Raw genomic sequence first — 27,451 nt, 5'->3', positions numbered from 1 at the left:
CTAGCATTGAGTACATCGTGTGTCCCTAGTATTGTTGTATCTTTGTTAATGTTATTCACTTGTAACTCCTACTCAACTTAATTTGAATTATCTCGTGGGATATCTTTGTAAACCATAAACCTTGTGTTTGTGTTTGTGTTTGACTAGAGTTAGTCAAAGTGGTTAGCTTTGTAATAGAGTTATTACAAAGAGGCTTGCAAAATAGTTATTGCAAGTAGGTGAGGGATTAAAAGTTTAATTCCTAGGTTACAATAAGTTGTAATCTAAAGTTGCTCGGTTAGTGAAGTTGAAATCCTACGAGTGTAGGTCGTACTTTTTAATCCCGTGAGTTGGGAGCTTTTCACATAAAATATTATTGTATTATTTACTTACTGTTGTATGTATTCTATGGGAACTGATAGAGAACTAGGTTCTCTAAACAGTTTGGTGGACTTTTAGTTTACATCATCTTGGTTTGAAGCGTTTGCAAGATCAGATAGAATTTTGTTCTTTGCATCCCTAATTAAGATCACAATCTCATGTAATTCCAAATCTTGGTTGGTATGAGAAGGTATACATTTGATAGGAATGTTGAGGTAGAAGTTCCCTAAAAAGTTCTGATCTTCCCCTGCATGAACAAAGCAAAGACATGAATTATAAAATTATGCAAAATATGTAGATGTTAGGTTGTGCTTCCTAATCACTATGTGGTTTATTATTACACAGTTTAATTTGGTAGTCATCACAAATGTTCTTAGGGAAGAAATAAAAAGGACAGCCCGATGCACGAAGCATTCCGTGTTTACGTAGGGTCAGGGGTAGAAAGATTAGATTAATTGTTATTGACTCCTTGCAAAGAAAATGTAACTGGACCTTGTGCAAGCATCAAATCATGTTAATTTTTCATGATTAAGGGAAAAGTTATGGTAAAAATCGCAATAATAATTAGCCATAGTTAAAGGATAAACCTTTTACAATGTAAATTTAATGTACTTTTTGGGTTTGTGCAGGTAGCGGTTTGGTAATCATTTTAGAATAAGGAGTACTTGACAGTGATAGGAAATAATATAATGATGTAATTAAAGGTGCACTCTCCTGAGTAACTAAAACTTGTAAACGTTATTGTCATACAATTATGTATGATCTAGAGTAGGCAATGGTCCCATGTTGAAATTTCATCGTCACCCAAAAGAAAAAGATCTTTTTACGTGCACCCTTATTAACGGACTTAAGACAAGATGATCACACAATTATGAAGAGGGTAAACATATTTTGCAATTCAATACATAATGAAAAGGATGACATATTTTGCATACCTATTAGTTTTGGAGCTACTCTTCCACGAAAATTAATGGCAAATTGTATCATGGACGGCCTATTGTGTGACCCTGCCTTAGCCGCACTACTCGCATAAGGCATATCCAAATGAGTGCAGTCACAACTTCAACTCTTGACGAATAACTCATGTCACATATTTTTTTGCCCCAAAAGATATATGTGTTACGCGTTGTTGTGGGTTAAAGAATTTTTTCAATTAAAGTGACAAATTTGAGTAGGGATTATTTTATTTATAGAGTCGCCACTTGTAATTGATTTTTTGGGTGTTTCAAGTCACAAGTTATTTGAATCCCTAGTCAAAGGAAGGTTTGACTCTATTATTATTGGTCTGCAAAAACAAAGTCCGTGTAAGAAATTTTGTTGACCGGGGAGAAGGTGTAAGGTATTCCCCAAGTCCCGTGATTCTAGCATGGTCGCTTTATTGACTATATTTGGCTTATATTATTTTTGGATAACCTATGTTTTATTGGTTCTCATGTTTTACCTATGTCCGCTTTTTATAAAAATTATCTTGAAATAAGTCATGCGTACGTGTACTCATTTTTATTTGGCGTCAAGAATCATGTCTCGTGTACGTGTACACAATCAATAACACATTTATTATTATTTGAAGTTGATTGGTAAAGTCATGTGAACGCGCACTTGTATTATTTTCCTAAACTAATTTGAAATTATTGTAAGAGCAAGAGTTTATGGATAATAAATTATTTGAAAGTCGGAAAATATATTAGTTATTTAAAATATTGAAAAGTCATCCACACTTAGAAATATTTATAACTTACTACTCTATCTTTGAAATTAGGAGACATTTATATATCCATTATGGAAGAATGAGCTAATTATTAGTCTAGTGATAAAATTATTGGGCCTGACAAATTTATACTCAATCCAACCCATGTCTAATTCTTTCTTTCCTATTAAATGTGGTAACTCATTTCTGGTTCACTTACTTGAACTCCAACACATGACCCATTAATATGGCAAGATCTTCATTCTTAATTCTAAATAGCAAATCTCATTAAGATGAAATCCTATTCAAATAATATGTTGACAAATCGCTTGAAATATGTAAAAAGAAACTACAACATGATAATGTGTATAAATAAAACAATACAAAAATTTTTCACATGAACCTCTATAAGAACATCACACAAAACAATAAAATAATTAACAAAGGGAGGATAAGCAATAAACCTTTAAGCAAAAAATTTACTTTAGAACTTGATTAATGCAAAAATAATTCTGAGCCGAGCAAATACACCAAACCAAGGGCAAATCGGCAAATGAGCAGAAAATCTAGCGACGAACCTTCTAAAATTCGAGCCCGGACTGAAACTCGACTATACCTCGTGAGGCTACTGATTTTTGGCGCGAGAGAGGTGACTATCAATGAAGCTTCACAAGGTATTTTTAGGCTTGAATTTGAGGCATTTTTGGGTCTTAAACAGGGTGATGAATTGCTTGAATTTTCGAAAGAAATAATAAAACGAGTATAAATTCACTTAGCGCAGAAAAAGAATTTTTTTTCCAATTCTCTCATTTATTTTTTCCTTTCTTATTCTCTTTTCTCCTCACATTTCTCTTCTATTTATAGGAAAAAAATTCAGAATTTTTTCAGATTTATTTTTTTTTTATTTTATTATTTTATTATTTTATTATTTTTTAATTAAAAAGAATTCCCACTTCCCATTTTTCTTATTTTTTAAAAAAAAATAATTTTTCACTTTCCTTTACTTTTATTTTTTAATTTTCCACTTTTTTTACTTTACTTTTCTTTATTTTCCACTTATTTTACTTTTCTTTTTTTGAATTTTCACTTTCTTTTACTTTATTTTTAAAAAATTTCAGCTACCTTTACTTTTATTTTTTAATTTCATCTCTCTTTTATTTTTCATTTTTTTAAATTTTCACTTTCTTTTACTTTTTTTTAAAAACAATTTTCCTCTACTTTTACTTTTAATATTTTATTCCATATATTTAATTTTCCTATTATTTTATCCCCATCCAAAAATTAAAAAAAAATATTTATTTTTTTCGGTTTTTTTATAATTTATTTTATTTTAAAATAAAGATAAAAATAAAAATAATACTAATAATAATAATTTGACCTTTTAAATTATTTTTAATTCTTACCCTATATTAAAAAAATATAACAAAGCTAAAAAAATATATATAAAATTTCTAAAAATATTTACATAGTAGAAGGTGGTAAAAATTCAAATAAAGTTAAAAATTAGGCTCTCACAACTGCCCCTCTTTGCTTGGAAACATGAAGAGTTTTCAGGCAAAGACTAGGTGAGCCATGTGACTAATTTTTGACCAAATCATTATTCAAAAGGAAAAGAAATAAAAGATAGGGTGTAACCGATTCCTGGTTTTCGATTGCCTACATATCCCGGGTTATAGGGGAATCAGGTCACGTGTAGTTCAAGGAGAATGGTGGAATGATGAGTTGAGGAGTCGAGTGAGGTTCCGTTGAGGCTCCGGTCCGCGATCCTACTATTATAAGATTCCTATCTATGAGTCTTCTGAAACTTGATCTTGAGTCTTGACTAGTTCTTCATGCAGACTCTGATCTAAACCTTGATACTCACTAGCTGTAGGTGTTACTTCATTGTTCTATAGCTTCTTCTAATCAAAACGTGACTCCAATGCTCGTGGCTTCAGTCATGTCTTGAGCATTCCACATCTTTTCAACTGCTTTTGTATTTTGGATTCACCTATTTTTTCTTTTCTTTTATTCTGAATTGAGACTTCTTCTTTTGGCCATCTCGAACCTTGTGCCTCGAGGTAAAACCTACTCAGACACCAAAACAAACAAACGAACAAATATTTTCTGCCCCAGTTTGCACTAGAAAAATTTCTTGAGTTATTGTAACAAAATTCTAAACTAGTTCTTTATTGAAAATAATAAAAGGTCGGGAATGGTGTACCCAAAAAATAATAAAGACTAGGGAATGGAGACCCTATGTCTAAAATGAAAGAAACTAAGCAGTAGAGACCCTATATTGGAAAAGCGACTAGGGATTGGTGTACCCTGATACTAGTAAGTAAATGTAACAAGGGGTTGATACCCTGTATTACGGAAAAAGAATGTAATCAGGGGTTGTACCCTGTATTACTGAAAGGAATTGTAACCAGGGGATGGTACCCTGTATTACGGAAAAGAAATGTAATCAGGGGTTGGTGCCATATATTATTGAAATGAAAATGAATCCCCTATGCGAAAAGATTCTACCTGGGTTAAATTGCGAAAAGAGAGCATGGGAAAAATTACTTCTACCTGGAATATGAGCTGAATCCCACTAGGCGAAAAGTTTCTACCTGGGTTAAGCTACGTAAAACAACTTGAGCGGAGAGTACTTCTACCCGAAACTATGAGCTGGATCCCCCTAGGCGAAAAGGTTCTACCTGGGTTAAGCTACGTAAACATCCTGAGCGAAGAGTACTTCTACCTGAAAACTATGATCTGGATCCCCCTAGGTGAAAAGTTTCTACCTGGGTTAAGCTACAAAAAATACCCTGGGCGAAGAGTACTTCTACTCGGAAACTATGAGCTGGATCCCCCTAGGCAAAAAAGTTCTACCTAGGTTAAGCTAAGTAAAACAAGCCTGGGCGAAGAGTACTTCTACCCAGAACTATGAGTTGGATCCCCCTAGGCGAAAAGATTCTACCTGGGTTAAGCTACGTAAAACAACCTGAGCGAAGAGTACTTCTACCCGGAACTATGAGCTGAATCACCCTAGGCAAAAAGGTTCTACCTGGGTTAAGCTACATAAAACAACCTGAGTGAAGAGTATTTCTACCCGGAACTATGAGCAGGATCCCCCTAGGCAAAAAGGTTCTACCTGGGTTAAGCTAAGAAAAACAAGCCTGAGCGAATAGTACTTCTACCCGGAACTATGAGCTGGATCACCCTAGGTGAAAAGGTTCTACCTGGGTTAAGCTACGTAAAACAACCTGAGCGAAGAGTACTTCTACCCGAAACTATGCGCAGGATCCCCCTAGGCAAAAAGGTTCTACCTGGGTTAACCTAAGAAAAACAAGCATGGTCAAAGAGTACTTCTACCCGGAACTATGAGCTGGATCCCCCTAGGCGAAAAGATAGCTACGTAAAACAACCTGAGCGAAGAGTACTTCTATCCGGAACTATGAGCTGGATCACCCTAGGCGAAAAGTTTCTACCTGGGTTAAGCTATGTAAAATAACCTGAGCGAAGAGTACTTCTACCCGAAACTATGAGCAGGATCCCCCTAGGCAAAAAGGTTCTAACTGGGTTAAGCTAAGAAAAACAAGCCTGAGCGAAGAGTACTTCTACCCGGAACTATGAGCTGGATCACCCTAGGCGAAAAGGTTCTACCTGGGTTAAGCTACGTAAAAAAACCTGAGCGAAGAGTACTTCTACTCGGAACTATGAGCAGGATCCCCTTAGGCAAAAAGGTTCTACCTGGGTTAAGCTAAGAAACACAAGCCTGGGGGAAGGGTACTTCTACCCGAAAATATGAGCTGGATCCCCCTAGGCGAAAAGGTTCTACCTGGGTTAAGCTACGAAAAACAAGCCTGGGCGAAAAGTACTTCTACCCGAAACTATGAGCTGGATTTCCCTAGACGAAAAGGTTCTACCTGGGTTAAGCTACGTAAAACAACCTGAGCGAAGAGTACTTCTACCCGGAACTATGAGCTGGATCCTTCTAGGCGAAAAGGTTCTACCTGGGTTAAGCTACATAAAACAACCTGAACGAAGAGTACTTTTACCCAGAACTATGAGCTGGATCCCCCTAGGCGAAAAGGTTCTACCTGGGTTAAGCTATGAAAATGAGAGGTATAGACAATAGTGATGCATGCTGAAAAATAAAATAAAATGCAGATTTTGAGGGACTTACCTTTGGTGATATTCGTCCTTTGAGAATCGTCATTCTGCATTGCTTTGTTCCTACTTTAAATAAAGAAAAACTGTGAGTTTTCAAAGTGGTGGTTGGTTTGCGGCCTTGATACCCTAAGTATCTTGAAGTCACGGTCACTGTTGTAGAAGAACTGATTCTTCCAGTATGGTACTGAGATGCTTGGATACTCTGTATAACTTCCTGGAGACTTTGGCTCTCCGATGTTGCCCCCGACTGTTTCATATACGGATGTCCATAGTACCGCTAACCCTTGTCCCTAAGGCAAGGCAAATTTCCTTTAAAATAGAACTTAGTTGTCTTGCAACTAGTACCAGTTCGTGTCTATAGTGCTTATCAACTTTCCCCACGAAGCAAGTCTTGCTTAGGCGACCTTTTCATTTTCTTTGAGATGCTTTGTTCGTCTTATCAAAAGAGATCACAGATAGATTCGTGCCTTCATCAATACCGTATATGCCCCAAATTATGCTTGGTATTACAGGGAAACTGTAGTCAATTTCGCTGCCATTTCTTTTCTTTGCTTTTGATGCAAGATTAGACCGAAAATTGAATCAAAGAAAAATTATGGGTTAAAATAGAAAAGCAATTGAAAGTGAGAAAGAAAAAAAAGGAATTGTGTCTAAACAAAAGGTGCCCCTTTTGGGGGAGGGGAATAGGGAGACTTATCTGGAGGTATGTGCCGACTTCAATGAATCATGACATGCATTTTGGACTAGACGCTTGATCCGTCTGAGCTGTGTAATTCTCAAAAATCTGTCGCAAATGTTCATCTTGAAACTGTCTTAGTTGTGCTCATATCGTAGTATCAAAGACCCTCATTCGGCTAGTAGCGCCCTTTGTGGGTTTTCGCTGACTGGCCTCTCTCATTTATTTTTTCACCATCGCCTTATAGTGCTCTTTGCGAGTTTTCACTACAAGACTCTCTCATTTTCATTTTCTCTGCTCGTCATCGCCCTATGGTGCCCGTGAGGGTTTTCACCAATAAGACTCTCTCATTTTATTTCTCTCATTTTGGTTGCATCAGATCCAAATGATTGTATCCTCTAATTCTTGAACATTCTCGTTGATTTATAGGAAGGACTTGAAAAGGATTTGGGTAAAAAGAATTTGGATTGAATTACAACTTTGGGACCTTTCAGGCAAAACCATCGCCGAACCATTGTAACATCTGTCCCAGTTTTAACTTTTGGGAGAATGTGGATTTTTATTTTGGTGTGACTGAACCCCAGAGAGAGGCTGCCTACGTATCCTTTCGGAATTAAGTCGAACGTAGTTCAATGACTCAGAAGATTTTTTTTAATTATTTTTTTACAAGTACACGGGTTCTAAAAAGAGGGAAACCCAAGAAGACAAATATGGCATAAAAGGTTTAATAAAAGGGTGACACTATAGTGAACAAAGATAGCTTTCGTTATCTCGATCTGAGAAAATCGATGCGTGGAAGTTCTTCAGTGGGTATGTATCAAACATAATATCTTTTGACTGAATCTGCATTACTTATCATGTCTGGTACCAGTTCTTCTTCATCTACCAAGTGCAAAGCCCCTTTTGGTAACACTTTCTTGATGATGTAGGGTTCTTGCCAGTTTGGGGCGAACTTTCCTTTAGCTTCTACCTGGTGCGAAAGGATGCATTTTAAAATGAGCTGGCCTACCTCAAAGTGCCTCGGGCGCACTTTCTTAGTATAAGCGCGTATTATTCTTTGCTGGTATAACTGGCCAAAACACACTGCTGCTAGTCATTTTTTATCAATCATCATTAGTTGTTCTAATATGGTCTTGACCCCACTCGGTGTCTTCAATCTCTAATTCCATAATAATTCGGAGAGAGGGAATTTCAACTTCAGCCGGTATTACAACTTCAGTTCCATAAACCAACAAATAAGGAGTTGCACCGACATATGTGAGAGCAGTCATGCAGTATCCCAAAAGAGCAAAAGGCAACTTTTCATGCCATTGCCTGGACCCTTGGATCATCTTCCTAAGGATCTTCTTGATATTCTTGTTAGCTGCTTCAACGGCTCCATTAGCTTTAGGCCGGTAGGGTGTAGAATGGCAATGCACAATTGTAAATTGCTCGCATACCTCCTTCATCAGATGACTATTTAGATTGGTTGCAATATCAGTGATAATGGTCTCTGGGATACCAAAGCGACAGATGATGTTGGAATGAACAAAATCTACCACTGCTTTCTTGGTGACTGCCTTGAAAGTAACTGCCTCCACCCACTTGGTGAAGTAATCAATGGCGACCAGAATGAATCTATGCCCATTCGAAGCCTTTGGCTCGATTTGACCAATAACATCCATTCCCCAAGCAACGAAAGGCAAAGGAGAGGACATGGGATGCAACTCCGAAGGAGGCGAGTGAATCAAGTCACCATGAATCTGGCATTGGTGACACTTGCGAACGAAACTAAAGCAATCTCGCTCCATAGTAAGCCAATAATACCCTGCCCGCAGAATCTTCTTCGCCAAAACATATCCATTCATGTGAGGTCCGCATACCCCCGAATGCACTTCACTCATGATTCGCTCAGCTTCTGTGGCATCTATGCATCTCAATAACTTCAAATCTGGGGTCCTTTTGTACAAAAGTTTCCCATTCAGGAAGAAACCGCCGATGAGCCGCCTTATAGTTCTTTTTTGATCTTCCTTGGCATGCTCTGGGTATTCCCTTATTTTCAGGAATTGTTTTATGTCATGGTACCAAAGTTCACCATCTGGTTCTGTCTCAATAGTATTGTAGTAGCCGTGTTGATTCTGAATTTGGATTTGCAGTGGATCAATATGGGTATTGCCTGGATAAGGGAGCATCAAGGCTAAGGTAGCCAAGGCGTCGGTTAGCTCATTGTGAAACCTTGGAATGTACCTGAATTCGATGGATTTGAATCTCTTGCTCAGGTCTTGTACACATTGTCTGTATGGAATAAGCTTGATGTCTCGAGTATCCCATTCACCTTTGGCTTGCCTGATAAGCAAGTCGGAATCTCCCATAACTAATAGTTCGTGCACATTTAGATCAAGGGCCATTTTTAGACCCATTATACAAGCCTCATATTCCACTGTATTATTGGTACAGAAGAAACAACGTCGGGTCGTTGCAGGGTAATGTTGTCTAATAGGTGAGATAAGGATTGCCCCGATCCCAACTCTTTTGATATTGACAGCCCCATTAAAATACATTTTCCATATATGGATGTCATATGAAACTACTTCCTTTATTGAGTTGACCTCTTCATCTGGGAAGTATGTGCTTAATGGCTTATAATCATCATCAACTGGATTCTCTACCAAATGATCTGCCAAAGCATGTGCTTTCATTGCGGTGCGAGTGACATAGATGATGTCGAACTCTGTGAGCAAAATCTACCATTTTGTGAGCCTTCCAGTGGGCATTGGCTTTTGAAAGATGTACTTTAAAGGATCCATTCTGGATATGAGGTAAGTAGTGTAGGCCAGGAGATAATGCCTCAGCTTCCGAGCGACCCAAGTCAAAGCACAACATGTTCTTTCTAAAAGGGTATACTTAACCTCATAATTGGTGAACTTCTTGCTCAAATAATAGATTGCCTGTTCCTTTTTACCTGTTGCATCATGTTGCCCCAGAACGTATCCAAAGGAATTATCCATCACCGATAGATATAAAAACAAAGGCCTACCAGGTTCTGGTGGGACCAGTACAGGGGTTTTGACAGATAATCTTTGATCCTGTCAAAAGCTTTTTGGAAATCGTCCGTCCGCTTGATAGAAGCATCCCTTTTCAGCAACTTAAAGATGGGCTCACATGTATTTGTGAGCTGAGCAATGAACCTACTGATGTAGTATAATCTCCCGAGCAAACTCATGACTTCAGTTTAGTTCTTCGGGGGTGGCAAATCTCGAATGGACTTTATCTTAGATGGATCCAATTCAATGCCTCTCTGGCTGACTATAAAACCGAGGAGTTTCCCAGATGGCAGCCCAAATGCACACTTGGATGGATTGAGCTTAAGGTCATACCTTTGAAGCCGCTCGAAAAACATTTTCAAATCGTGCACGTGATCAGCCTATGTATTTGATTTTATGATGACATCATCAACATATACTTCAATCTATTTGTGCATCATGTCCTGAAAAATGGTGGTCATGGCCCTCATGTATGTTGCCCACGCATTCTTTAAACCGAATGGCATAATCCTGTAACAATAGGTACCCCATGGAGTGGTGAAATCAAACTTTTCTACATCATCCTCATCCATTAGAATATGGTGGTATCCGGCATAGAAATCCACAAATGATTGTATCTCATGCTTAGCACAGTTATCTACAAGTATGTGGATGTTTGGTAAGGAAAAATTATCCTTTGGACTTGCTTTGTTCAGGTCCCTGTAGTCAACACAGACTCTGGTTTTTCCATCCTTCTTTGGCATAGGCACAAAATTTGCCACCCAGGTGGTGTATCGTACGGCTCTAACTACATTGGCGCTCAGTTGCTTCATTATTTCCTCTTTGATTTTATCACTTATGTCCGTTTTAAATTTTTGCTGCTTCTGTTAGACTGGTGGAAAATCAGGATACGTGGGAAGCTTATGAACCACTAAATCGGCACTTAAACCCGGTATATCATCATAAGACCAAACAAACACATCTTTGTATTCAAATAAAATTTGAATCAAGGCATCTCTAGTTTCTTGTTCAGCGTGAATGCTTATCTTTGTTTCTCTGACTTCTTCATAACCTCCGATATTAACTGGCTCAGTTTCAATGAGGTTGGGCCTAGGCTTGTTTTCAAATTGTTCCAACTCTCTTTTTATTTTCTCAACAACCTCATTTTCATCATATTTGACCTCTTGATGTATTATTTCAAAATTAGATAGCTTTTTAAGATCTGGGCATGAATTCCGCATGCATGTCATGTTATTATAACCGACATTAACAAAACTGAAATGGAAACAAAATTACAAGATTTAGGAAAAGGAAAAGACACAATACGAAATTGAACTACATTTCATTGAATTTGAAAGGATAGAAGGGTTAACATCAAAACAGAATAATCATACTGATATGTTTGGATTACAACCCTGAAAGTAACCCAAATTATAAAAAGAAGCTGCAAAAGCAAACTACCAAGACTCTTTCCTTGTGGGGAGAGGAGTTGCTTCCCAGTTGCTGAGCATGGTGTCTGGGCCAATTAGTTGCACATCGGCACAACTAGTGCCTTCACCAGCCTGGATCATATTCACTTCAGAATGAGGTCATGGCAAATTTCATCAATGTTTGCCTGTGCCGAGGAATTTTGACCCTCTTGGAGCCGTGGCTTAACAAAAGTGTACAAAATATAAGGGATGGGCTGCTGCAAGACCCAACCATGCTTTTTGCGGTGCTTAGCTTTATCTTCATCTGCTTGTGTTGGCCTGAAACCTAAGCCAAAAGTACCCTTGTTGCTAAAGGGAGAGATGGGTTCCGAAATTCCTTGCAATGATGCTCCCAAGCCTTTTCCTGGCTCATAACCTTATCTCAGCATAAGTGCAGCCACCATTACAGATGTGGCAGAAAGACGAGGATGCAGAATCGGCTTTCCTTCCTCAACGTGGTCCACAACAACCACTTCGAAAGCCTGATAGACAATGGACTCGCATCCTTCCTTGGCCTTAATACACATAATTAACGGATCTTTATAAATAGATAATTCGTCTTCTCCGTGAACAATAATCTCTTGCCTACCATGTTTGAACTTGAGCATCTGATACAAGGTGGATGTCAGAGCTCGAGCCGTATGGATCCATGGCCTTCCAAGAAGAAAGTTATAAGAAGTTTCCATGTCTACTACTTAGAAGACAATTTCAAAATCGACCGGCCCAATCGTCATGGTGAGGTTGATCTCCCCAATGGTATATCTCGCTGAGCCATCAAAAGCCCGGATGCGAATATTGCTGGGTCGGATTCTATTTGTATTGATCTTCATGCTTTGCAAGGTAGAGAGATGGCATACATCTACACTCGAGCCTCCATCAATCATGACCCGCTTTACATAATGCCCCTCACATTTGACAATCAGGTGCAAAGCCCTATTGTGCCCGGCTCCCTCCTCTGGAAGTTCATCATCAGTAAAGGAGATTCTGTTCACCTCGAAAACTCTATTGGCCACCTTCTCTAACTGATTTACGGTGGTCTTCTCTAAGACATGTGCCTCGTTCAGGATCTTGATTAGTACACGGGCATGCTCTTCTGAGTGTATGAGCAGAGATAACAGAGATATTTGAGCAGGAGTCTTTCTCAACTGGTCAATGATTGAGTAATCCTGAACTTTTATCTTTTTCAAAAACTCTTCCGCCTCTTCTTCAGTGACTGGTTTATTTATTGGCATTTGGCCTTCTCTGATTTGCTTGGCCTTTCTCAATTCTTCTGGAGAGTAACACCTCCCGGATCGAGTCAAACCTCTAGTTTCCCCCATTTCTTCTATGATTTCCTTGCTTTTGTAGGTCACCACAATTTTGTTGCAGTTCCAGGGAATGGTTTTCGTGTTTGTCACACGGGGTTGTATGGCAGGCTTGATTATGATCGGCTCTGTTATACCGCTCGTACCACCCTGATTCTGCCTTATGATGAGGTGGCCTCCAAGGACATACAACCTTGGACTTGGAACATTAGAGCGAACTTCCAACCTTGAGACATTGGGAACAAATAAAGTTGCCTTTTCTAGCCTTTCACAATCAACGACACATCTTGTCTTGGACTTACTTCCATTTTGGTTCTCTCTTGAATCGTTGCCGTTGTCATTTCTGCTTGACCAATCGGCTTGTATTCTTGATCTCGACCAATCATTCCCATAAAATGAACATCATTGTGTATTGGCAACGGGTTATTGGTCACATTAGGAGGGTCCTCGCATTCGTGACTACAATTAATTTTTCAGCAATGAGTCTTTCTATGGCTCTTTTCAGGGTCCAACAGTCATCAGTGCTATGCCCCGGAGCACCTAAATGATATTCACATCTAGCATTTGCTTGAAATCCATGTGAATCGGGATGCATATGGTGGGGAGCGATGGGTCCAATCACGCCCATCTGTTTCAATTTTTGGAACAGACTAGAGTATGATTCATTCAATAGAGTAAATTTTTCCACCGGCCTCTGCTCTCGACCATAATCCTGCCTAGGACGAGTATTATAGGGTGCCCAAAAATTTTGCTGCTGAGGTCGGGGGAATTTTGGAGTTGGTGCTCGTACCTGTTGATTGGGAGGCCGAGCATAGGATTGAGCATTAAACACTGTATACTGTGGCGGGCCCACAGAGTACTGAGGAATTGGCGGGGGGTAGTAATGTTGAGGGTAGCTGGATTGCCCATGCTGAAATTGCACATAAGGGTGCGATGCCCCTCTTTGAACTTCCCTAGATCTTGAAGTCATCATGGACCCTTTATCTCTCTTCTTTCTATTTGCCAAACTTCCCGACCCATTTTGGATAGCTTGGGTGGTGGCTTTGAGAGCAGCTTGACTTACAATTCTGCCACTCTTGAGGCCATTTTTGACCATCTCCCCTATCTTATTTGCTTCTGCAAATGGTCTACCCATCGCAGACATCATGTTCTGAAAGTAATCAGGCTCTTGAGCCTCCAGAAAAATAGTGATCAACTCGTAGTTATCCATGGGTGGCTTAACCCTAGCAACTTGCTCCCTCCACTTTATGGCATATTCCCTAAAGCTTTTAGTCGGCTTTTTCTTCATATTTGACAGGGAATTGCGATTCGGTGCAATATCAATGTTGTATTGGAATTGTTTGACGAAGGCTCGGGCCATGTCATCCCAGACATGCCAGTGAGAGATATCTTGGTCAATGAACCATTCGGAGGCTACCCCCACAAGACTTTCCCCAAAATAAGCCATCAACAATTCTTCTTTTCCACCTGCACCCCTCAGCTGGTTGCAGTATCTTTTCAAGTGGGCGATAGGGTCGCCATGTCCATCATACTTCTCGAATTTTGGGTTCTTGAACCCTGATGGCAAATGGATGTGAGGGAACATGCATAAATCAATGAACGAAACACTTTTGTGACCATCTAGTCCTTGTATGTTCTTTATGTTCTATTCAAGACTTTTTATTTTCCTGGCCATTTCATCTGGCTCAACCGACTTGGCAGGCTTTTCATTTTCCACTGGTGACTCGTATTGAGGAGTCAGATTGTGTGGAGCCGAGACCTTGAAAGTCATATTTGGAGAGTAGTATTAGCCATCATAAGCATGAGATGGTGGCTTATTGTTTGGCCTCGTAACAGGAGGTGGTGGCGGGATTGCATATACCGGTGCGCCAGACACGACGAGAGGAGTGTTCCTGACCGGTGCGACTGGAGGTCACACATTAGAGGTACCAGGGGAAGCTTGGAGGCTGTAGTTTGGCATATACCCTGGTGGTAGAATGTGATCGCTCACTGCATGGAGCGGTGGTTGAGTAGACAGGGTACGGTGGAAGTTCCCTCTGAGGGACCCTAGGGTGGAGGCTGACCGGAAACCCAAGCTTGATATATATCAGACAGTTGTTGTCTCAATTTTCTTATTTCCTCTGACTCTTGCTCAACTGACTGACCCTGGGGATTATCACTGACCAACTCGATTTCATCACTGTTATCCTTTACTACCGCTCCCTTTGATCAAGTGGAGTAATGATGTGTTGCCAGTTTCACCACAAACCAACCACCTTAAGCTTACTTTATAAGAGGCAACAAATGTGTTAGGATTAGAAATTTTATTGATATGAATCATACGTAATATGCCATGCTCCTAACATCATCACCATTTCTAACATGCTTTTAGAAGGCTTCATGTTTCATTCCGGCTTACCAGGTATTTTTTATTGACGCTCTTATTTTCTTCTCTCTGTTTTTTTTTCTTGTTACTCGCGCCTCATTTTTATCCCTTAGAATCGTTGAAAAATATTTTGATCGAACCTTTTGGGGGTTGCCTACGTATCATGTTGTCACATGAATCAGATCATTATGTAGTTCAGGAAAAATAGTAATAGTCTTGATTTTTTCATTATTTATTTATTTATTTATTTTCAAATCAATTCCAAATACAATGATAGAAAGGAAATTACATCAAAAATGACTTAACAGACTCTAACAAGAATAAAATACAATGATTAAAAATAACTCAACGATGACTCAAACTAAAATATTGTTAGGTTTGAAAAGTCTTAACAACTACGACGATGTTTCAAACTCCACAATCTTTGTTTTCAACAACTGGAACATCTGCTCATGGTGGCGCTTGCCCTGGCTAATCCCTCTTAATGTACGGTACATCCTCTCTAACTCTGCTGCAAAATGACGGGAAAAGGTAGGTGCATGATCCAAAAACTTCTCATAATTCATCCCTTAGCAATTCACATAGCTTTGAGCGGTATAAACAGCCAAATCATGGACTTGCTCTCTGAAGTACTGAAAGTTCTGGTCTCGATCTTGTAACTGCTGCTGGCGAGTAGTGGCTATCTCTCTTATGTGTCCCTCACGATCTAAAGCTGACTCCAACTGAGCCCGAAGTCTAGCCTGCTCGAGTGTCACCTGAGCCCTCTCCCTATCAAAATTTGCATGTTGGCAGTCTCTATTGTACCTTATCATTTCTTTCAATTCTTCCTGAAATTTAGCTTCCAAACGTACCCAATGGACCCTCTCTCTTTTGAACTGAGCCCTCTCTTCTTCAAATTCTGTTGCTTGGCGTTCCTTTCTAGATTTGGCCTCATCATTTAACTGTATAATTTTTTCCTTGGCTTTGTCCAATGCCTTTTCAATTTTTGCCAAGATGGCATCATAATCTTGCACCTTTCCCATCAAATTGGCAATGGTTTTTTGGTCTTTCCAACTTCTGACCGGTACCTTGGAGGCTTTATTCATCTGTTGAAGTTGGACACGAATGGCTTCAATTTTGCGAATCAGACTCTTCTTTTCCCCTTCAGATTCTTGTGCTTGCAAGTCTTTATCAAAATGGAGGTTCCTCAGCTTTTCTTCCAAAGTATGGATAGTTGCTTGGTATCCCTTTTCATTTTCACCCCAAGCTAACCGTTCGTGGATCTTATCATTAAAGGCTTGAATATGCGGCCTTTTTGCGGGCCTTTCGGGCTCGGGATCTGGTTCATCATTTACGCATGACCTCTTTTCAAACCACCTAGAATAACCCGGATCTACCTCACCTTTCATAGTATCTGGTACCTGGGTATCATCTTTCAAGTAGCGACAACCATTCCAAATTTGCTGGATTAAAACCTCGGGGAGTGGGGCTTCGGGGTATAGCTCAATCACTTGCACACTCAAATCTTCATCCTCAGGCACTATCTGGTACCTTCCTAGTTGTTTAAGAATTCTCTGTGGCACATACGGCGGACACTTCTCAAACCCAACAGCAGCAAATAACTTCTTAAGGCCGATATGTGTATCACCTCTCTTACCGGGAGCCATCCTAAAGTCCACTCAATTTGACTTGCGTTTAAAGATCTTAGGTGGGATATCCAGGCTTCCACCCCTTCTGGAGAGTTGTAATCTTTTACTCTTTCTTTGTAGCTCTCAATAAAATTGTCTGTGATCTTTCACTCTCATGAACTTGGGGTGATGTCGGAGATGCTCAATCAACTACATTTGCAAAAAAATATTGCACCCTTCGAAGAATTTTTCCCCAAACTTACACAAAGTCAACGCCCGATAAATTTCTGGTAGAATGATCGGGGAAAGAGTGTGATGTTCTTTGGTAGTGAGGACTTGTACAACTCTGGCTATGCAGATATCAATCGTTAGCTCCTCATTTGGGAAGACCATAATTCCCAGAAACGCCACCATGAAGGTGAAGCGACGATGAATCTGCCATGTGTCCTTGTTCTGCTTATTGTTAAGGCCCTTTTCATGTATTTCAAACCTATTTGACTGCCCAAACCTGGAGTACGGGAAGTAGAAAGAACAACACCCTTCGACTACTTTGGTCTTTCTGATTTGCTTACTGATGTTCAGAAGATCGATGAATCGGTGTACAGAGAGAGCCCTCGGGAATATGAGCTTCTGGTTTTTCAAATCCCTGCCTAACTCAGAATATCCAGTTATCTCTTCTAAAGTGGGAGTAAGCTCAAAATCGGAGAAGCGGAAGACATTGTGAACGAGGTCCCAAAAAGTCACTAGTCCCTCACTCAAATCGTTCTGTGGTTTAACTTTCATAATATCTGTGAGGGCTCCTAGGTGCTTGGTGACCCATTTCTGACCATCTTTCCGCAAGTCATACCACTACATCTGAAGCTGAAGTGGAGCTTCGTCTACAACCTTCAAATGTGCATTCTGAACAATGCTCATTTTGTACCTGTGGGTGGTTAAGGTAAGGGTTGACACTAGTTCAAAAGACAAAACCAATGCACTCTTTTTGTAAAATAATCTTTTGTAAATAACCTAATTTAAAAATAATAATAATAATAATATAAAAAAAGTCAAAGAGAGGGTGGCTATTTTTGCAACTATGTCCCTTCATACTTCTAAGGAAAACTTTAGGACCAAGGGAAGGACATAATGGTAAAAGTGATGTCAATTGACAGACACGTCCGTTCTTGCCAGTACAACCCTTTGACAATTTTGAAGATGTTCTAAGGCTATTCTGACAGAAACGGCTCGGGATTAACCGAAGTTGGGTCGGCTTATTTGGACAAAACAAAAGAAAACACTAGACACATTTCTTTCTTTTGGTTATTTTTGCAAAATTAGGGCCGAACCCTATGAAGGTTGCCTACGTATCTCACATACGGTGAGAATCAGACCCGCGTAGTTCGTAAATATTTCAGGAATGGGATGACACCTTCTCTCTCTCTCTCTCTTTTTTTTTTTGTGGAAAATTTCAATCTTATTTTGTAATAATCATTTTGGGGTAAAATTTTGACAAGGTTTTTGAATTTTCAAATACCGAAATTTTTCTTTAAAAAAAATGGGTAAATTTTTTCTCCTTTTTTCTTCCTTCTGGTTTTCTCTCAATTATTATTTTTATTTTTTAGAAGCCGGTCAACATGAACAAATCGAATCAAACATAATGTACATGTAGCACATAAGATGCATCAGGATAGTCTTGTAATTTTCAGGTACACCTGTCCTAGACGGACCCAACCCCTGTGTTGAGTCCCCAAAGTCAAATGCACATGATGCAAACAAACGTTCCTACTAGGGATCCGGCATGAGGATATGTTATTGTAGGTTTAAAATCCTGGGCGGAGTGTTTTAGACCTGGCTTACCCAAGCGGAAACTCAAGTCGAGGTGGGGAAAATGTACCGAGAGCACGAAAGTCTACCCGGCCTAGTTACTGATCCAGCCTCGTTCTATTTGGTATGACCTCTAACAGAAAAGTGGGCCACGCGCACGTGTGCCCCATAAATTCAGAAGACTCAGAAAGGAGGTGTAAGAAGGCAGTTTATATAGTTCAAATAATATCAAAGCGGTAAATTATCGGCAGTTAGCACATTAGGCCCACAAACACAGTAATATCAACAATCAAGAAAGCCAAGTATAGATCATATTACAAGCTCGAATTCTGAATCCTGAACCAGAGGTTCTGGGTTCTTGTCCCCAGCATAGTCGCCAGAGATGTCACACCTCTTTTTGCCCCAAAAGATATATGTATTATGGATTATTGTGGGTTAAAAAGTTTTTTCAATTAAAGTGACAAATTTAAGTAGGGATTATTTTATTTACAGAGTCTCTACTTGGAATTGATTTTTTGGGTGTTCCAAGTCATCATTTATTTGAATCCTTAGTCAAAGGAATGTTTGACTCTATTATTATTGGTCTGTAAAAATAAAGTCCGGATAAGGAATTCTGTTGACCGGGGAGAAGGTGTAAGGCATTCCTCGAGTCCCGTAGTTCTAGCACGGTCACTTTATTGACTATATTTGGCTTATATTATTTTTGGATAACCTGTGTTTTATTGGTTCTCATGTTTTACCTATGTCCGCTTTTATTGCTTGATTAGATTTATAAAAATTATCTTGAAATAAGTCACGCCTACATGTACTCATTTTTGTTTGGCGTCAAGAATCATGTCACGCGTACGTGTACACAATCAATAACACATTTATTATTATTCGAAGTTGATTGGTAAAGGTATGTGAACGTGCACTTGTATTATTTTCCTAAACTAATTTGAAATTATTGTAAGACCAAGAGTTTATGGATAGGAAATTATTTGGAAGTCGGAAAATATATTAGTTATTTAAAGTATTGAAAAGTTATCCACACTTAGAAATATTTACAACTTACTACTCTATCTTTAAAATTAAGAGACATTTATCCATTATGGAAGAATGAGATAATTATTGGTATAGTGCTAAAATTATTGTGCCTGACAGATTTATACTCAATCCAACCCATGTCTAATTCTTTATTTCCTATTAAATGTGGTAACTCATTTCTGGTTCACTTACTTGAACTCCAACGCATGGCCCATTAATATGGCAAGATCTTCATTCTTAATTTTAAATAGCAAATCTCATTAAGATGAAATCCTATTCAAATAATATGTTGACAAATCGCTTGAAACATGTAAAAAAGAAACTACAACATGATCATGTGTATAAATAAAACAACACAAAAAATTATCACATGAACCTCTATAAGAACATCACACAAAACAATAGAATAATTAACAAAGGGAGGATAAGCAATGAACCTTTAAGCAAAAAATTTTCTTCAGAACTTGATTTATGCAAAAAAAATTTTGAGCCGAGCAAATACACCAAACCAAGAGCAAATCGGCAGATGAGCAGAAAATCTAGCGACGAACCTTCTAAAATTTGAGCCCGGACTGAAACTCGACTGTACCTCGTGAGACTGCTGGTTTTTGGCGTGAGAGAGGTGACTATCAATGAAGCTTCACAAGGTATTTTTAGGCTTGAATTTGAGGCATTTTTGGATCTTAAACAGGGTGATGAATCGCTTGAATTTTTGAAAGCAATAATGAAACGAGTATAAATTCACTTAGAACAGAAGAAGAATTTTATTTTTTTTTCAATTCTCTCCTCTATTTTTTCCTTCCTTCTTCTCTTTTCTCCTCACATTTCTCTTCTATTTATAGGAAAACAATTCTGAATTTTTTCAGATTTATTATTTTATTATTATTTAATTAAAAAGAATTTTCACTTCCCATTTTTCTTCTTTTAAAAAAAATAATTTTCCACTTTCATTTACTTTTATTTTTTAATTTCCCGCTTTTTTTACTTTACTTATTTTTTATTTTCCACTTATTTTACTTTTCTTTTTTTTTAAATTTCCACTTTCTTTTACTTTTTTTTAAAACAAAATTCAGATACCTTTACTTTTATTTTTTAATTTCATCTTTCTTTTAATTTTCATTTTTTTAAAATTTTCACATTCTTTTACTTTTATTTTTTTAATTTTCCACTTTCTTTTACTTTTTAAAAAAAATAATTTTCACCTACTTTTACTTTTAATTTTTTATTCCATACTTTTAATTTTCCTATTATTTTATTCTCATCCGAAAATTTAAAAAAAATATTTATTTTTTTTGGTTTTGTTTTAATTTAATTTATTTTAAAATAAATATAAAAAATAAAAATACTAATAATAATAATTTGACCTTTTAAATTATTTTTAATTCTTACCCTATATTAAAAAAAATATAACAAAGCTAAAAAAATATATATTAAATATCTAAAAATATTTACATAGTAGAAGGTGGTAAAAATTTAAATATAGTCAAAAATTAGGTGCTCACACCTCAAAGAGTTGTTCACATTCTCCTTTAACTTAGATATTGCAGATTCATCAAATATGAAAATCCTAATAGCAATTTTCATCTCATATCCTCTAGGCCTACCTTTCTTAATCATCTAAAAAAATGTTATCCTTAGGTGAGAATACATCAGCTAAATCAGAACGGAATTGTAAGATTCTAGCATTTTCCTTCTCCGCTCTACTAACCTTAGCCTATTCCTCGGTAAACACGTAGCCGAAAAATCCATCACCTAATGTATGGACCATCTGCACTGCTAAAGCTAAGCCACCACATTCAAACATGGTAGCTTCAATTAGCATCGTTGGTCTATTTGGTAATTCAGAGTCACGACCCAATTTAGCACTTGTTCTACCTCTTACTTGTTATTTTGCCCTCACATGCTTTAGTTGAAGTTATTGCCTTCCTTACTATCTTACTACCTCTTAATTGTTGAGTCCCTTCCATGACTCTGCACTTATTTGCTACTTTTCTGAACTGTTTTGCTTGCACATCTTAGTTGTCACGTGTTTTACTTGTCGTGCTATTTTTCTTGTAATATTTGTTGCATTTCTTGATTATTGCGTGGTTCTTTTATTGCCGTGCACTCATACCCTTTGATTATAGAGATTTTTGTAAATTAAGTTATTGAATTATTATTGTTATTGTAATTGTTAATTGAAATTGTTTGTGGATTGGGTTGCACACCGCAACGGGTGGAATAAGGGAGGATTATGAAATTGATAAATGATGATTAGGTGAATCGGGTTGCGCCCCGTAACAGGTGAAATAAGGAAGGATTATGATATTGATAAATAATGATACAGTGAGATCGGGTTGCACGCTGCAACGGATGAATTAAGGGAGGATTGTGATATTGATAAATGATGATACGGTGGGATCGGGTTGCGCGCCGTAATGGTTTATAGACGTGATACTTGATATTGCTTATTAATACTTTGGTGGAATAAGGGAGGATTATGATATTGATAAATGATGATACTGTGGGATCGGGTTACGTGCCACAATGGATTGTGTGTGTTGTACTTGCTGTTGTTGTTATATTTTATGTGAGTCATACATCCTATGTGAATTGTTGTATTACTTCAATGTGTCAATATGTGCTTCCATGATTACTTGGTGAATTGATTTTCAAGATGAATTTACTGCGTAAAGTCATTATCTCATACCCTGCTGAGTTGTTGGTAACTTAACAGTTTTGAATAAAATAATTATTAACATGCTTACCTTATGTGACTCTTAAGTTAAAACTCATCGTTTCATTTGGTACTTTACTATTCTTAAAAGTTGTCATATTTCACTGTAACGACCCGACCAATAGTTTCGAGAGTTGTAGCCCCATTCCTCATTTTCTTCTCATTTATGTACTTCACTATTGCTTTATGACTTATCAGGTTAGTTGGTTTGGGTCCGGAGAGAATTCAGAGTGAATTGAGACACATAGTCTCTTAATTGAAAGCTTAAATTGAAAAAGTCAACCGGATGTCGACTTATGTATAAGCGACCTCAGATTGGAATTTTGATGGTTCCGTTAGCTCCATTGGGTGATTCTGGGGACTTAGGAGCGTGTCTGGATTGTGATTTGGAGGTCGGGAGTAGAATTAGGCTTGAATTGGCCAAAATTAAAATTTAGAAAAGTTTGACCGGGAGTGGACTTTTTAATATCGGGTCGGATTGGATTTCTGGAAGTTTCAGTAGGTTTGGGGGTTCATTTGTGACATGTGTGCAAAATTTGAGGTCAATTGGACGTGATTTGATAGGTTTCGGCGTCATTTGTAGAATTTGGGAATTTCGAAGTTTATTAGGCTTGAATCCGTGTGTAATTCGTGTTTTTGATGTTGTTTGAGGTGGTTCGAAGATTCGACTAAGTTCATTTTGGGTTATAAGACTTGTTGGTATGTTTGGTTGAGGTCCCGGGGGCCTCGGGTTGATTTCGGGCGGTTAAAGGATCAAAGTTTGAAGTTGAAGAAGTGCTGAAGTTTGAGGACTGCTGGTGTAATCGCACCTGCAGATTGGGGACCGCAGATGCGAGCTCGCAGAAGCGAGAAAAGGGGCCGCAGAAGCGGCCAGGGATGTTTTGGGCAGAGGCTGCAGATGCGGACATGTGCGCGCAGAAGCGGTTTGCTCATAAGCGAACCTTGGGCATAGATGCGGAGAATAGCGTAGGTGCAATGGCTTTTACGCACCTGCGGTGTGCGCAGATGCGGGTGATGTGTCACAGAAGTGGAGGCAAATTGGGTAACTGATTGCCGCAGAAGCAGAATTTCCTCCACAAAAGCAAGTCATGCAGGTGCGAGCCCAGGCTCCGCAGGTGTGGAAATGCCTGGGCAGAACCCATTTAAGTGAGGTTTCGAGAATTTTGGCCATTTCTAACATTTTTGAGCTCGGATTTTGGAGGTTTTGAGAGGATTTTCATGGATATTCTTGAGGTAAGCTCCTTGTGTTTATTTTTCTTCAATAATTATGTTTCTCCACTGATTTTATACCTAATTGGTGAGTTTTTGAGGAGAAATTTGGGAGTTTGAGGCTAGGGATTTGGAGAATTAATTTTAGGGAATTTAATGGCCATTTGGTGTCGGATTTTGATGAATTTGGTATGGTTAGACTCGTGAGTAAACGAGAATTTAGGTTTTATGACTTTTGTCGGATTTCGAGACGTGGTCCGGGGAGGGGGGGTTGAGCCATTTTGGCTATAATTTTGTATTTTTTTTGTGGAATTGATTCCTTTAGCCTATATTGATTGTATTATACTGGTTGTGGCTAGATTCGGGACGTTTGGAGACCAATTTGAGGGGCAAGGGCATTTTGGAGTAAAGTTTAGCCCGGATTGAGGTAAGTAACACTTTCAAACTTGGTCATGAGGGTTCGAAACCCCGTATTATGTGTTATGTGGTTGGTATTGAGGTGACACACTTGCCAAGTGACGGGCGTGTGGGCGTGCACCATGAGAATTGTGACCTGGTTGACTCCATGGCACTGTATAATGGTTCTATCTTGTTGATATCCGTGTTTTTTAGCATGTGATAAAGTAATTGAGCTGTCGATCATGCTAGATATCATGTTTAGGCTTTATGCCGGTACTGTTGGGACCCATAGTAGCCGTTTCTTGTTGTTATCTTATTATTTTCAATGATATTTCATTCTCAATCATATTCATTTATTTCATATCATATCTTAGTCTCAGTTGTTATTTATTGATACATCATATCATTGTGTCGGGCTAGTTTTCATGGCATTGTGAGCCCGTGAGTGAGACTGGAGAGATTGATGACTGAGTGAGGCCGAGAGCCTGATTATGAGTGACAGTTATGGGATCGGGCTGCATGCCGCAGCGGTGATATATTGATTTATTATAGTGCTTGGGTTGAAGGAGTCCCTTCAGAGTCTGCATACACCCCTAGTGAGCGCGGTTGATATTATTGAGTGATGGATCTTCCATGGACATGGATTTTGTCCGAAGAACTATATATACCTGGATATAGATCTTCTCCACGGGCTGGATTTTCCCTACTCGGTACTGGGTGACTGATGGTCATCGATGTATATATATTCCGGGATGGATCTTTCTTGGGCCGTTTGGGCCATATATAGTACCAAGTGATTGAGCATTTGAGAGTGTGAGCACATGAGGCTGTCAGCATGGTACATCACATACAATATGTGCATTGGCATGATAGAAGTAGAGGAGTTATATTTTTCATATCATTCAGATTTGATCTATTTTACTGTTTTAAGATATCTATCGAACTTGAAAGCATGTCTACATTTCTGCACTCTTATTTTCTGTATTGAACTGTGCCGATTGAGTTCGTCACTACTTTCAGCCTATAGTTTGGGCTTGTTACTTACTGAGTTGGTTGTACTCACGCTACACTTTGTACCTCATGTGCAAATCCAGGTACTTCTGGTTACGGCGGCTGCTGAGTGAGGAGTCGGGATCTTGGAGACTATCGAGGTAGTTGCATGGCGTTCGCAGGCCTTGACTCTCATTCATTTTCTTTATCTGTATTTCAGTTCTTATTTCCTCAGACATTGTAGTAGATTGTATCCTTGTATAGATGCTCATGTACTCGGTGACACCCCGATTTTTGGGAGAGATTTGTATCACGTTGTGGTTTTATTTCGGTTTTAAATGGTTTCTTAAATATTAACTACTTCCGTTTTATTTTCAAAGTTTTTACTTGGTGATCTGGTTGAGTAGTTGGCTTGCCTAGTTCCACGATACGCGCCATCACGACGGTTGGTTTTGGGATCGTGACATTCACTTTAATTGATTTCTCAACTTAAATTTCTTATCCTATTTCATGTTTTTACTTTAATTAAAAAATTGTTATTATGTTTTAATTTAACAAATTCTATATTTAATTCAATAACTTATCCGATGCTTTTTTTTATTTGAAAATGTTATTTTCTTCACCCAAATGATTTTTAAAATAAACTTATTTTCTCATTTGATTCCCTACTTTATTCAGGGTTGTTATTATGCCTTATTGTATATTAATAAATATCTTGAACATTTTAATTAGCATTTGACATGGATACAATGTACATGGTGGCACGTGGGTTTTGCCTTGCAAAAGTGATTTGAAAAAATGTGGGCACGAGGTGCCTTATGTGTTAGATTTGAAAGTTGTGACTTATGATTTGAGATTGCGAGGAGTGGTACCTCGGATAATTTTTGTTGTAAATTGTGCATTAGGAACGATTATATTGACTGAGTTATCATCTATTTCTTTATTACTCGTTTATTTCTTGGTGCTATTCGTGCTTCTATTATATTCACTATTGATTGTAAATTTTTCGAGTTGGTTTGGGACTTATGTCTGCGTGGCTGGAGACTTCAAGGTATACCTGCTTGACGTTCGCAGGCTCCGAAGTCACCTTCGGTTGTATTTTATTGCCATTATTTCCTATTATTCTGGGACATTGATGTATTGTTATTTCTAGTGACTTTTTGAAAAACTTATGACTTGTACTGCCGATTGTGAGATTGACGCTGGCTCAGTTATGTTGTATCAGCGATTATTTAATATATGTTAGGCTTACCTAGTCTTAGAAAATAAGTGCCATAACGACATCCTAAGATTTAAAACTAGGGTCGTGACAATAATGAAGTAATTAAAAGTGTACTACCGTGAGTAACTTAAACTTTTAGACGTGATTGTCATACAATTCAGCATGATCTAGAGTAGGCAGAGGTCCTATGTTCAAATTTCATCGTCACCCAAAAGAAAAGGTCTTTTTACTTATATATTTTTTAACGGGCTTTAGATAAGATGATCACGCAATTATGAAAAGGGAAAATGTATTTTGCAATTCAATAAATGATGAAAAGGATAACATATTTTGCATCCCTATTAATTTTGGAATTGTTCTCCTTTAACTTAGATATTGCAGATTCATCAAACATGAAAATCCTAGTAGCTATTTTCATCTCATATCCTCTAGGCCTACCTTTCTTAATCATCTAAAAAAATCTTATCCTTAGGTGAGAATACATCAGCCAAATCAGAACGGAATTGTAAGATTCTAGCATTTTCCTTCTCCATTCTCCTAACCTTAGCCCATTTTTCGGTGAACACGCAGCTGGAAAATCCATCACCTAATGTATGGACCATCTGCACTGCTAAAGCTAAGCCACCACATTCAAACATGGTAGCTTCAATTGGCATCGTTGGTTTATTTGGTAATTCAGCTTGCCTAATTCTTATGGGTGGCACAAGGACTTTAACTAGATCAGTATCTTTGTGAGCTTTGTCTAGGAACTCATTCAACTGGCAATTCACCTTTGCTTCTAAGTAAATTACTCAGTTGTCATGACATTCAATGGATGTACCTATAGATATTTATTATTGAATTAATCCATATAGAATTTGGGTTTAAATCCTAAATTCAAAAAATTAAATTTTCAACTCAAATATATATGGATATTTAAGTAAAAAATTAATTTTATTGGGTTAGTTTATCTAGTTGGGCTTCAGATGATTATTTCTCACTTATTAGTTAGAGGGTTATGTTTTAGTCCCTCGATTTCAAATTCATTAAACATAGGATAAACCTTAATTCAGCAGTTGAACAGAAGAATCAAATGATACTTTCATCGAACTCAGAAAAATTCTAGAGATCATAGCACTTATTGATACTTGGCAATAAAATGCAATAATTTGCTACACTTCCTTTTGTCTTTGATTTTCCAAAATACGAAATTTATTGTTATAGTACCATCTTCTGACAACCTTCCAGCAAGTGGATAAAACTTGGTTAGAATCTCAGATAGTGAGTTTTGTAGCTATGAATGGATTGCTTCAGCAGTTTACAGTTGAGATTTTTCAAATGGAAGGGGTACATAAAAATTAGCAGCAAGCTGATCAAAGAAGGATAACTTGTAGGAAAGGAGGTGTTTTGGAGTTGGTAATGATGGGTTGACGGGTTTTCATTCAAGATTTAAATTTCAATACAAGAACCATTCAAACCTTGCTTTGTTTGGCTCAT

At 38.1% G+C, this 27,451-nt stretch overlaps 1 pseudogene; it reads right to left on the bottom strand.

Moving 5' to 3' along the window:
• Positions 1–434: 434 nt before the first annotated feature.
• Positions 435–27,451, bottom strand: LOC104114736 (acetyl-CoA-benzylalcohol acetyltransferase-like; annotated as a pseudogene).

This window comes from Nicotiana tomentosiformis, chromosome 12 (genome assembly GCF_000390325.3).
Source record: "Nicotiana tomentosiformis chromosome 12, ASM39032v3, whole genome shotgun sequence".
Lineage (NCBI taxonomy): Eukaryota > Viridiplantae > Streptophyta > Magnoliopsida > Solanales > Solanaceae > Nicotiana > Nicotiana tomentosiformis.
The sequence above is the reverse complement of the archived record's forward strand: the minus strand, read 5'-3'. Positions and strand labels throughout refer to the sequence as shown.